Source organism: Ursus americanus, chromosome 6, assembly GCF_024610735.1.
Source record: "Ursus americanus isolate L20-20 chromosome 6, mUrsAme1.1.p, whole genome shotgun sequence".
Classification (NCBI taxonomy): domain Eukaryota; kingdom Metazoa; phylum Chordata; class Mammalia; order Carnivora; family Ursidae; genus Ursus; species Ursus americanus.
The window spans coordinates 43,076,299-43,088,601 of NC_142132.1; the positions used below are offsets into that span (position 1 = coordinate 43,076,299).

General features: G+C 48.2%; 1 long non-coding RNA gene across 14 annotated transcripts in view; it reads right to left on the minus strand.

Moving 5' to 3' along the window:
- Positions 1 to 12,303, minus strand: part of LOC123782809 (uncharacterized) — a 146,450-nt gene that overhangs the window by 72,999 nt on the left and 61,148 nt on the right. For 13 of the 14 annotated variants that reach the window (XR_015724800.1, XR_015724790.1, XR_015724793.1 and 10 more), the window contains one exon: positions 1 to 12,303. This exon is cut by the window's right edge. This is a non-coding gene — a long non-coding RNA (uncharacterized LOC123782809). The other variant, XR_015724801.1, reaches the window with a different exon arrangement.

A 12,303-nucleotide genomic window follows, 5' to 3' on the forward strand; every position in this document is an offset into this window, starting at 1 on the left:
GTTAGCGAAGCACCGCAGAATGGCTGCCAATCTCTAGTGAGAATATAAGCAGGTCCATTTGGAGCCGCAGATCTGGGCCTTTCGTCAGGTCCTGCTCTTTCGGAAGTAACTCTGAGGAGATAATTCGAGATGCACACAGAGGTGTTTGTACGACGATGTTCATCACGGTGATACTTATCATTCAAAATAATTAGCGGCCACCCAAATATCCAAAACGGGGGAGCGCAGCAGCGAGAGGTAGGTGGGATAGTCTGTGGTACGTCTACATGGCGAAGTAGGTATTCGAATCACGAACGGAAGACCGTTTAATGAGGTAAGAAATTCTTCACAATGTAGTATTGAATGAACGAGGCCAACCCATGCATGCAGTGCGATAGCCAATTAGTTTAAGAAAGAGAGAGCCTTAGGAAATGAAAGAATATGCCATAATTTTAATTTTGATGATAATTTTCTGCATTTCTAGTTTTCACAATGAACTTCTTTTCCATTTACAAATCAGAGGAAAAATAATAAATCTTCTAAATTTACTCATTCAACATTCTTAAAAGCACAAGGTTCGGCCAGGTGAGCGGTCTTAGCAACTCTCCTAAATAATCCATTGTTCCTTCAGAGAGATTGAAGTCATCTGTCTGGAATTCCGAAAGCTGACAACAGCCATTTCAGACCCTCCAGTGTTCTTTCCCTCAGATGTAATAGACAGAGATCGTCCTGTACAGTCATGGCAGGAAAAAAGTATACAGTGGGGATTCGGATTCACATTTTAAAAAAGAATATGTAATGAATAGTCAAGGGGCAAAGAAAAAAAAAAACAACCAAATTAAAACACTTCTTAATCTCACACTGCCAACAGGTCTATCATATTGGCATTAAAAATTCTTTTGAAATGTGTTTGGCACAGATTTAATGTAGCACAGAGAAACAGATAAAGCAGGACAAGCAGCCGTGATCGGGCCCCACAGGGACTGCGTGCTGCCCTCCTTCAGTCTGAGAGAGCCCCCCGGAGACAGGGCCATTCGGTGTGGGGAGCTGGTCCCCTGCCAGCCCGGGAGGCAGAGCCCACCTCCAGGCGGGGGACAGTCCCTTCTCAGAGCTGCAGAGCTCCAGTTATCAGCAATCCCAGTTTATCCACAATCCCCAAGGTGTGAACAGTCCTGAGCCCCCAAAAGGAAGGAAGCGGCTTGGAGGAGAAGGTGAGGCCAGGTGGGTGGAAGGCGAAGACAGATAAGAGGGCTCTGAGCCCCGCATCAAGGTGACAGTCAAAGGCTGGGGATCGCGCCTCAGGTGTGTCCTGGGGGAGGGGCAAGCTTGCACTCAGCACCTCCTTAAACCTCCTCCATGCTTCTGAGCAGTCAAGAGATGAGAGAGAGTTGAAGGAAGCATCAAGAGGGTTGAAGGCATTTACTCGAAGTCACACACCAGGAACCCGTGAGCAGGATTGGAACGCAAATCTGTTCTGCTGCCTGGCTGGGCTGACTTCATCCTCGCCCCTGGTGGCGAGGCAGTGGCGGTCTAAGTGACACGCGGCAGTGAGAGGCCATGTAGGCATCCCCCCTTCCAGGGCCACGCAGGCTCACGGGACAGCAGCTTCACCTTCTCTGTCTTTTTCCTCCTCCCCCAGCTTGTCTCTGCTTTACTGCAGGAGTCCCACGTCTCCGGGCTGGCCTTTCCACGTCTCCCTCGTCTGGATGGCTACCCGCCTCTCGGCTTTCTCTCCATAACCAATTCTTTTTCCAGGCTGTGTGACCCCTCCCACACAGCCGGATCTGCTGGCCCCCAGGGTCTAGACCCTGGTCGCTGACCTCTCCTTTTTTGCTCTCCATGTGCCCCGACAAAGTTCCGAGCTGTACAATCAATGTATAGAAGCACTTGTAATGCAGAACATTTTCAAGAAAAAGATAAAAAGACCTGAACTCTCTCCCAGGAATGAACGACATATACAATTTTACCAAATGAAGGAGACTGATGATGAACACAGCTGTAGAAAATAGAGACCATCCAAAACAAGGAGAGCTCCCGAGATCAAATAAATTTAGGAAACAGAACATACTCTCTCCTGTTCACCATGCATAAGAGCCCGAGGCTTGGAAGAGTCTTCCCGTTAAAGGGCCATTTTTTAACCCAAATTTCTTTGAACACAGAAGCCTTTTCATAGGACACACGCTAACATTTCATAGACCACCAGTTATATGGTAATAAATTACAGACACAGTTTGAGAAAGGCCGGTTCCTACTATGTGCGTAATACTGTAAATATCAGCGTGCCAGGAGGGGCTGAGCAGTGCGCCTGCCCCAGCCATGTTCCCACTTTCTGGTCTGCCTGCCCCCACCAACACCCGCCTCAGAGCTGCCCCCACCCGTGAATGGATGAATGGGCAGGGAGGTTTGGACTGCATAGACATGGGTTCAATCCACTGTGACAGGACAGATTGACTAACTTCTCTGGGCATCAGATTCCTTACTGGTCAAATGAGCATCGTGATACCTAAGTCTGTAACATACCTGGCACGGCCGGGACCAAAAGAATAACCCCCACGCCCCATACACACACACACACACACACACACACACACACACACACTGACTGATCTATACTGAATTGGTCTCTTACCTCTATCAGGGTCGATACACTCATTGCAGAGACTCTTCAAACTGTTTAAAATTGCCTCAAGTTTAGCCTTGCAAGCACTAAGTTCAGCAAGTGGAAGTCTATTGCTTGAGCCATTTCCATTTCCCATTTGTTAGTGACAGATGCGTGCAATTACTGGAACTTCGGGAACACACTTCCTTCCAAATCACTCTGCACACACCAGAGACAGACGCCGTCTCCTCTTGGCTGCTACGCTGGGGTAGAGGACCAGGGTTGTTGTCGTTCCACCTTTGATGTAAGAGAGCAGCTTCCAAGCTCAGTTTCCCTGAAAACTTCATCCCTTCTTGGGATTTTTCTGTGCTCAGTGATTGCATCCCATACCACTCTCGAACCCTCCTTCTCCCCACCAATTAGTTTTAAAGCCGCGCCTTTTGCCTCACTGGGTTTGTGGAGTCATCCTCTGGCACTCCTGTCCCATCCCAGGACAGGACAAGATAGCAGCCAGTTAGCTTGCCAAGTGCAGTCACTCAGTTTGCAGCCCAGATCGAAAGAATCACTCTTTGATCTCGGAGGATATAACACTGTAAGTAATTACCCAGAGAGACTGGAACTTGGAAATACAATTACATTTTCCTTGTTACTCACTAGAACCGTATCAGGCTCTCCTGTGCTCCTCAAGTCCCGGCATTTTCATTCCTGCATAAACAGAGTCACTAAGCCCACCATGGCATGCTCTTCTTGCTCTGAAATGGGGAAATAGCATCTCCTGGCATAAAACTCATGTCTGAAAACGCCCATCAGAAAGAAAAGTCAAGAGGGAAGCATCCAGGAACCTGCCCAAATGAGCCCCTAGGACTTCAGGGTTGACAGTTTGCTCCAAAGTAGAATTGTAAGCAGCCACCCCCAGGTCTCCCCACAGAGGGCTTGGTCCCAACCTTCTGCTCAGAGTGGTAGAGAAACATGGGCTTGAGAGGGACCTGGAGGAGAATGCCTGCCCCACTGTGTATTGGCTGTGGGGGTCCTCAACCAGCCTGGCTCTAGGCAGGAATGGACTTCAAATGCCCAGGCCCCCCTTCTCCTTTATCATTCACAGGTTACCCAACACTTTCTACCACCGCCATGGCAGGAAGTGCCTGTAAGTTCATTGCAATGGGGGAAGTTGTTGTCAAAGTGTGGGTTAACCTCTGCATGGCCCACCAAGACCTGAGGAGGGGCCTGGAACAGCAGAAAGGGTGTCCTCTTATGGGCTGCTAACCCAACCTCCCCTCATATTCCCTCGAGGGTACCTTCCACGCCACACAGAAAGGCATGCAGACTGGGCAAGAGAGGGAAGAACCAGGGAGAACCAGGTCTGGATGAGAGATTAGTCACACCTGTGGCTGGGCTTTGCCTATGGAAATGAGGCTCCCTCTGATAACAAATGTCCCCTTAGGAGCAGCATTTCCTTTATGGCCCAAACATCATTGCAATCCATTCCTTTCTCCCCACACTTATCTCGAAATCTGGAGACTGGTCAGTTCTCCTCTGAATCCCTAGGTAATTCCTTAACTCCAGCCCTCTCTTCCCCAGGCCTCTGCCCTCAGCTACCAAAGTGAAGTATCAAAACTAAGAATCTGGTCATGCTAACACTGTGGCCTAGGCCCATGATCTCCCACAGGAACTAACACAAGAGTCTTCCCCAGGACCACCCACACTGACCCCCTCCGGTCTTCTCTTGCTATATTCCATAGCCACACTCCACACAAGAGCCAAAATGATAAGCTGGGAAACAGAAATCAGGTCATGTCATTTCCCAGTTTCAACACCATCATATTCAGAAAAGAACTCAGATCATAGGACCACGTACATCCTTCCTTCCCAGTGCTCCTTCCGCTCAGCCCCTCACTCCTCCACTCTTGCCATGTTCAGAGGACCCACCAAATTCATGTCAGCCTTTGCCCTTGTCACTTCCTTGGGCTGGAATCCATTCCCCCTACATGAAGGGAGTAACCCAGCTCCTCCTGGGCCATTAAGGATCTGCCAGAAACAGAAATGCTTCTGGAAAATACTCCACTCCTCAGAACCCAAGCACATACTCCACATGGTGGATCAGGTGGGGACTTTCCTTCCACAGAGGTGATCAACTCATACTACTCAGCATAGCAGAGTGGTGCACAACCTATGGAGCTGGACTCCCCAGGTTCAAATCCTGGGTCACTGCTTACTGGCTGTGTGACCTTAAATAAGGTACTTAACCTCTCTGAGCCACAGTCCCCCCTCTGTGGAGTGGAAATACTAGTAGTATAGCTGTCTCCTCTTAGGCTACTGTAAGAATCAAATGGATTACTAGAAGGGGAGTGTTTGAAAAATGGGAATGACAATAATAGGAGTTACTCCAGCAGCAGTGGAGATTAGACCATATATTACCATTTCGAACATATTGTAAACACTTGAGAATCTTGAGTGCCCAAGTTCTCCCTTGGCCATCCCTGTCCTACCCATTCCCAATACCAGCCTTAGGGCAAGTCAAATTTTGGATATTTTCAATGCTTTTGTATAACATTGACTTGGGGGTTAAAGGGCTGTTTCTGATCATTATTCATCTTTTCATTACTGTCATGTATTTTATTGATTTTGCATTGAAATATGTTTTCAACGTTTTAAATGAGACTCTTGCTTCAGTGGATCCCAGATCCTAACATCTGGTGAATTGCAAACAATTGTGTGGGTTTCTATTTCTTCTTAATTTTAATTTTAAAAATCGATAAGTAATCTGTGATGCCTTTAAAAGATATTAAATAATACAATGAACTTGTTTTTTATTATGAAGATATTTTCAACAGTGACTGCACAAAAATCACAGGAATTGTAAGACTCAAAGTGCTGGGCTTTCTGGAAAACTTCTCATAAAGATCCAGAATAGAATTGGAGGGTCCACGGAGAGCATCCAAGCCATCAACATTTTTGCAAGAGAATAAAGCCAAAGGCAAATTAACAGATTTACTGGAAATTACTTTTTTCCATTCAAAATAAACATAGCTTTGGGGGCCCCTGGGTGGCTCAGTCGGTTAGGCATCCAACTCTTGATTTCAGCTCAGGTCATGATCTCAGGGTTGTGAGATACATCCCTGTGTCAGGCTCCATGCTCACTGGGGAGTCGGCCTGACCCTCTCCTTCTGTCCTTCTCCCTGCTCATACTCTCTGTCTCTCAAATAAATAAATAGAGGATAGATAGATAGATAGATAGATAGATAGATAGATAGATAGATAGAATCTTTAAAAAATAAATGAATAAAGATAGCTTTTGAGGTAGGTTTGGAGTAGTCCTAAAATCAATTAGAATACACTGCTGCTTTTGGCCACTAAACTATTTATATCTAAGCCAGTGCGAAGAAACAGTCAGAAGGCAGCTTTCTAATCACTGGCCACAGAAACAGTGGAGGCCATGCTCCCGGAGGCAGGCAGCCCATCTAGGGGGCTGGGGGGTGGGGGAGGAAATGCAAGTCTGAGGCTTGGAGGCTTGGAGAAGCATGTGTCTCACCACAGTGTTCAAGCATCAGGGGACAGAGATGGGACAGAGCCAGCCTTTCCGGTTTGCTGCCTAATAGCGCCCTTTCTGGATTCCGTGGTAAAGATAAGAACTCAGAAGCTCCTTCAACCGCCAGCCAGCAGAAGGGATGCTGTTCCAACCCCACCCTGGGGCTGACGGACTGAGTCTGGGACTGGCGCTCGGGTTGAGCCCAGTGGCCCCTTGAGCTCCCCCCAAATACAAGTTGTCTCTGTAGATTCAATGAATTCAGAGAGCTCCTTTTCTGCTGGCTTCTGGATTTGAAGATGGGGGAAAGATGATACGCATGCACTCACGTTTTGTTTCAGTGAGGCTCAGCCGGGGCACTGAATGACCCTTTCTGACCCTGTAGTGCTCTCAGCTATGCACAGGGTAGGGTAACGGGCGGTCTTCTACATCCGTTCCAACTCCGCCAACCCAGCTCTCCCACATCGAACGCAGCCTGCGACCACGCACTAGCTCGCCCCCGTCCAGTGCCTTCCCCTTGACAGACTTCTGCCTTCACCCTATGGGTCACTTTCCTCCAGATCTGGCCTAGGCTTGGGAGGGGCATTTGGCTAAGCCCTGGCTCTTCTGGCTCCAGCACCAGGCAAGGGGTAGGAGTCATGGCCCTGGCCAGTCCTCAGTAGCTGAGACAACACTGCCATCTTGTGGGCGGAAATTCTGCCTGCCGCCCAAACCACCCCAGGAAGGCCAAGAGGAGCCTTTCTCAGCCCTACAGGTTGGAGTGGGACAATCCTGGGGGGACCCTGCCTGCAGGAGGCTCACAGACCAGCAGGACACCCAGGTAACCCACAGTGTACATACACTGGGTGATACAGCCCATGACAGCATCAGACCTGCCGCACACAAGGGTTCCAACCCAGTCAGCAAATAATCAGTGTGCAATATTCCAGAACCAGGTGGTAATGAGAGGCATGCTGGTAATTACAACCCAAGGAGCAAAGCGCCAATTAAAGTAGGTATGATAGCTGTGGGAGCTCAGAGAAGGAGGGACAAACAGCCTAAGGAGAAGGTAAGATTTCATAAGCGACACTGGGTCAGAATCTCAAAGAATACTTTGGAGCCATCAAGGAAGCAAGGTGAGGAATGAGCAGGTCAGAATCCCTGAGCCTGCAGATAGATGCAATGTAGAGATGGAGTACTAAGTGTGGAGGGGACATGCTCATGGTTTATTCAATGAGAGGCAAGGGTGGGGGGGCACAGACAGGGAAAGAGTAGAAGACAAGTCTGAAAAGAGAGAGCTTTGAATGCCGGAATAGAGTTGAAGCTGTATTAGATTGCTGGAAATCACATGACGAAGTTGTATTTAAGAAGAACTAATGTGGGGTGCCTGGTGGCGCAGTCAGGTCGGTATCTCTTGGTTCTGGCTCAGGTCGTGTTCTCGGGCTTGTGGGGTAAAACTCCACATTGGGCTCTGCGTTCCGTGGAGAGTTTGCTTGGGACTGTCTTCTCCCTCTGCCCTTCCCCACCACACTTTCTGTCTCTCTCTGAAATAAATAAATAAATCTTAAAAAAAAAAAAAAAAAGAAGAAGAAGAAATAATGCGCAAAAATAAAGCATGAACTATACGCAGAGAAAAACAACTGAACAGATATTCACCACAATGTTAGCAGTGGTTTTTTTCTGGGGCATGTGCTTATTTGTACGTTTCTCTCTGTCTGTCTATCCGTCTGCCTGCCTGTCTGTCTGCCTGCCTAATCTATTTTAATGAATTTGTACTACCTTTTTAATGAAAGAGACAACAGTGCAAGTTATGGGATCAGGAAGCTGCCCACTGTCTCTCAGGGTGATGGTCAGTCTCATCCATGAGGAAGCACCTCCCCCAAGGGGGTAGGTCAGGGAACGACGTCAAACTCAGGATCAGAGACTCAGCATCTGTCATGCTAGAAGGATCTTGGGAATCTACCCAACCTTGTACATCAGACCAGAAAAGTGAGATCTGTTGAAGGGGCAGGGGCTCACCCAAGGACACACGGCCCTGCCTGGACCTCAGGATTCAAGCTCACTCCTGTTGCACTCAGGGCCCCTACCTATCCCTTGCTGCTCACCACCTCCCATCGCTGCCTGGCCGGAAGCTCACCACACACAGCAAGGACCCACAGCTCCATGAAGCCCACAGGTAGGTAGCAGCCAAGATCGGGTGGTGTTGGACGGTCTTTCCATCCCTCTGTCACACTAAGACATACTGTAGAGCTCCACTTGAGAAAGGAGACAATTGAGTAGCGGGACTTTCATATGATTTCATCCAACAGTTCTCAAAGTGTGCTGCTGGGAGTTTCCCCAGACCCAGGCTGCGAAGTCCGAACTATTTCCATATGAATACTAAGGTACAATTTGGGGCACGTGAGTGGCTTAGTTGGTTAACTGTCTGCCTTCGGCTCAGGTCATGATCCCAGGGCCCTGGGGTGGAATCACTCCTGGGCTCCTTGCTCAGCAGGGAGCCTGCTTCTCCCTCTGCCTGTCGCTCCCCTGCTTGTGCTCTCTCTCTCTGTCTGTGTCAAATAAATAAATAAAATCTTTAAAAAATATATAAATAAGGCACAGCTTGGCTTCTTCAGTCTCATTCTTGCATGAGCGTACAAAGGACCTACCCAAAGGCAACCTGACATGTGATGTCGCAACGCATTGAATGGGGCTTTTTTTTTTTTTTTAAAGATTTTATTTATTTATGTGACATAGAGACAGCCAGCGAGAGAGGGAACACAGCAGGCGAGTGAGAGAGGAAGAAGCAGGCTCCCAGCGGAGGAGCCCTATGTGGGACTCGATCCCGGCATGCCGGTATCACGCCCTGAGCCGAAGGCAGACGCTTTAACGACTGCGCTACCCAGGCTCCCCTGAATGGGGCTTCTGAAATGATTCTCAAATGAATGATGAAAAGGAAGGTGCGAACTTGATTCTGTTGATCTCCTTCATTGAATGCCAAGGCTGAGAGGAGAACCCAGCGGTCTTCTGTCCAGCTAGACATTAGAGAAAGTTGCAAAGATATAAAACAACGCCACTCTTCTCATTTTTTATTCTAATTTTTTAAATGAGGATATAGTTATTTTAAACGTTATTATGTTTACAGCTTATTGTTTTATTTTTAATAAGTTCACAAATAAATATGTATATAATTTTGCATTTCTAACTTGTCATATCATAAATGTCAATGTAACTCACATAAACTAAAATTCTTTGGGATTGCCATTATTTTTTATGAGCATGAGACGATCCTCCAAGAGACCAAAAAATTTGAGAACCTCTAATTTGGCTTTTCAGCTTCTCATTCTGTCCCCCTCCTGGCCCTGACACCATCACCTGCCCGTTTCCCCCACCCAGGGGATGGTCCTCCTCTGTCACGCCTTTACTCATGGAGGTACACCAAGTACCCTTCCGACCAGTGCTCCCTCCTTCCCCTTCTCGTTCTCCCTCTCTCCCTCTCCCCCATCCCTCTCTCTCCTGTCGCCCTCTCTCCCACACCTCTCTCCCCTACCCCAGGCTGTGCCCTTGGCCCCAGGCAGGGCTGGGCTGATAGCATTCTGGGCACAGAGTGCCTTTCTTCCCTCTCTCCTGTTTTCCCGCCACTGGTGGCAGCCTGTGAATCTGTCCCCTGCAAGCTACCTGCCCCTCCAAGTGCTTCTCAAACAGCACTTCTTCCAGAAATTGCCCCCCCCCCCCCAGACCTCTCTAAGGGGTCCCAGACTGAGGAACCTGATAGAAGAAGGTTCACACCTGTCTTTTCATTATTCAGCTATCATTTCGGGAGCTCCAGCTCCATGGCGGATGTGGAGGACCCGAAAAGCATGACATGTTCTCTCTGTCTGTTCACAGTTTCCAGGGACATGAAGAAGGAGCTAATGGTTCTGTCGAGGAAAGCCAGGAAATGCTTCACAGAAGAGGTGACATTTGACAGGGATCATACACGATGAGGAGGAGTGTACTGGGTGAAGAACCAAAGATATCTTCCTGGTGAGAGGAGCATCCTTGCAAAGGCACACGAATGGGAAAATGCACCACATGTTTAAGGAACCGAATGGATCAATGTGGATGACTACAGCGTGCGTGCGTGCATGCGTGTTCAGATGTGCATTGTATGAATGTGCACATGAGTGTGTGGCATTGTGTGAGTGCGTGTGTGGCTGTGTGTGCGTGTGTGTGCATAAGGATGCCTGTGCCTGAGTGCATGCATGCACGTGGACGTGTGACCTTGTGTGTCCCTAGAGTGCATAGGTGCCATGGTGTGTGTCAATGTGAGTGTCTGTGTGTGAACACAGTGATGATGAGACAGGAGTGTCTCTGGGGAGAGAGAGGAGGAAGTGGGAGGAAAGGGACTGTCCTAGACGTCTGACACCTTACTTCATTCGGTCCTCACCCCAACCTTGCACCCCAAGTGTTATCACACCCAACCTACAGAAAGGACTGGTGAACTGCCAAAGGACATACCATTCGTATGTGACGAAGCTCTCGTTCAGGCTACCCCCATCACCAAGGTCATCCACAGAGACCTGAGATTGGGATGCTGGAAGGTCTGAACAAAGCCCGGCTCTTCCCACACACCCACCTCTCAGGTGGACTCTCACCGAATCCCTGAATGAGGGAACCTCAGTAGACATTGTTTCTTTTCCAGAGAGTCTCTCCAGCGCATGGCAGGCCAACTCCACACCGGTCACCAGTCACCGAAGCAGAAGCTAATACTTTCTACAAAGCTTTTCCGGGGATTAATTCAGAGGGCCAACAGGAAAACCTAAACTGGATTTCGATCTTTTGGAACAGCCCGTGGGAAATAAAGTGGGAGGTCAAGGGTTTGAGGAAGCTGGGAAGGACCCTCCAACCCTCTCCTGGTCCACGGGGCCTCCGAGAGCTTGTTTAGCTCTACACAGAACTGTCCAGAAGAGGTCAGGCGCTGCCAAGCTCGCTGACTCTCCTGCCTCTGCTGTTGAATCCAGTTCACTAACCTGGTGCCTGGAACCGCACGCACCCCTGCATCTACTCCAGCTCGGAGAACAAGGAGCGCTCCTTCCAGCGGGAGTTAGCTCGTGTTTCCTGTGCCAGACGCTGGTGAGGATCTCATACGTTGTCTCCCTGAAGCCACATCTGTTTCCTATAGTCTCTGCTGTATTTTCTCTATCCCATATCATATAGGATAAAACTGTATCATACATGACGTATTACAATGTCATTTAATTTTTATATCTTTAAATATGACATGGATCCCATGTTACCTACTGGATATTTTACTTATATACATATTTTTACAGCTATTTGCATCAGTTATCTATCACCCCATTTTTCAGATGAGAAAACTGAAGCCCAGCGGGCTTGGCTAACTTACCTAAAGTCCTGCAGCTTGTAAGTGACGAACAGAAAGCCAATCCACCTCTTCCTGCCACACGGAATTGTGGTTGGTTCTTTGGCTTGGTCTCATTCTCAGTCACAGCTAGAGTGTGACCCCAGGCTGCCTGGACCCATGTCCCCGCCTCTGGGCAACCTCTGCTGTGCCCCAAGCCGGACTCTGCCACCAAGTGGGGACGCGGCCCTTTCTCCACAGTGGTGGCAGCACTATAGACGCACTTTTTATTTTTTTTAATTTTTAAAAAAGATTTTATTTATTTAACAGAAAGCCGGCGAGAGAGGGAATGCAGCAGGGGGAGAGGGAGAGGGAGAAGCAGGCTTCCTGCTGAGCAGGGAGCCCCATGCGGGACTGGATCCCAGAACCCTGGGATCACGTCCTGAGCTGAAGGCAGACGCTTAACGACTGAGCCACCCAGGCGCCCCTAGACGTACTTTATAAATCCTGGCCTGAAATCATTCAGCAAATTGTGAGTCATCCAGAAATAGAATATTATGGACCCCTTAAAAAGCATATTTAGAGTGTTTTTATGGCCATGAAAATAAATGCTTATATCTAAAACCAATAATAATAATAATAGACAAATATTTATATTCATAGCATGAGATCACCAATATATATATATATATATAAAAATTCCAAGAGGAAAAGCCAGAAAGGAAGGTCACCAAATGCTAACAGTGGTTATTTCTAGATGATGGACTTATGGGGTGCCTATTTCTTCTTTTGATTTCTGAATCTTGCAATTTCCCCCAATGGATATGCATGGCTTTACAATGGGGGAGGAGGGTGGTGGCATATTTAATTCTTGACTGCGGCTTGAAAACTGTGCGGCAC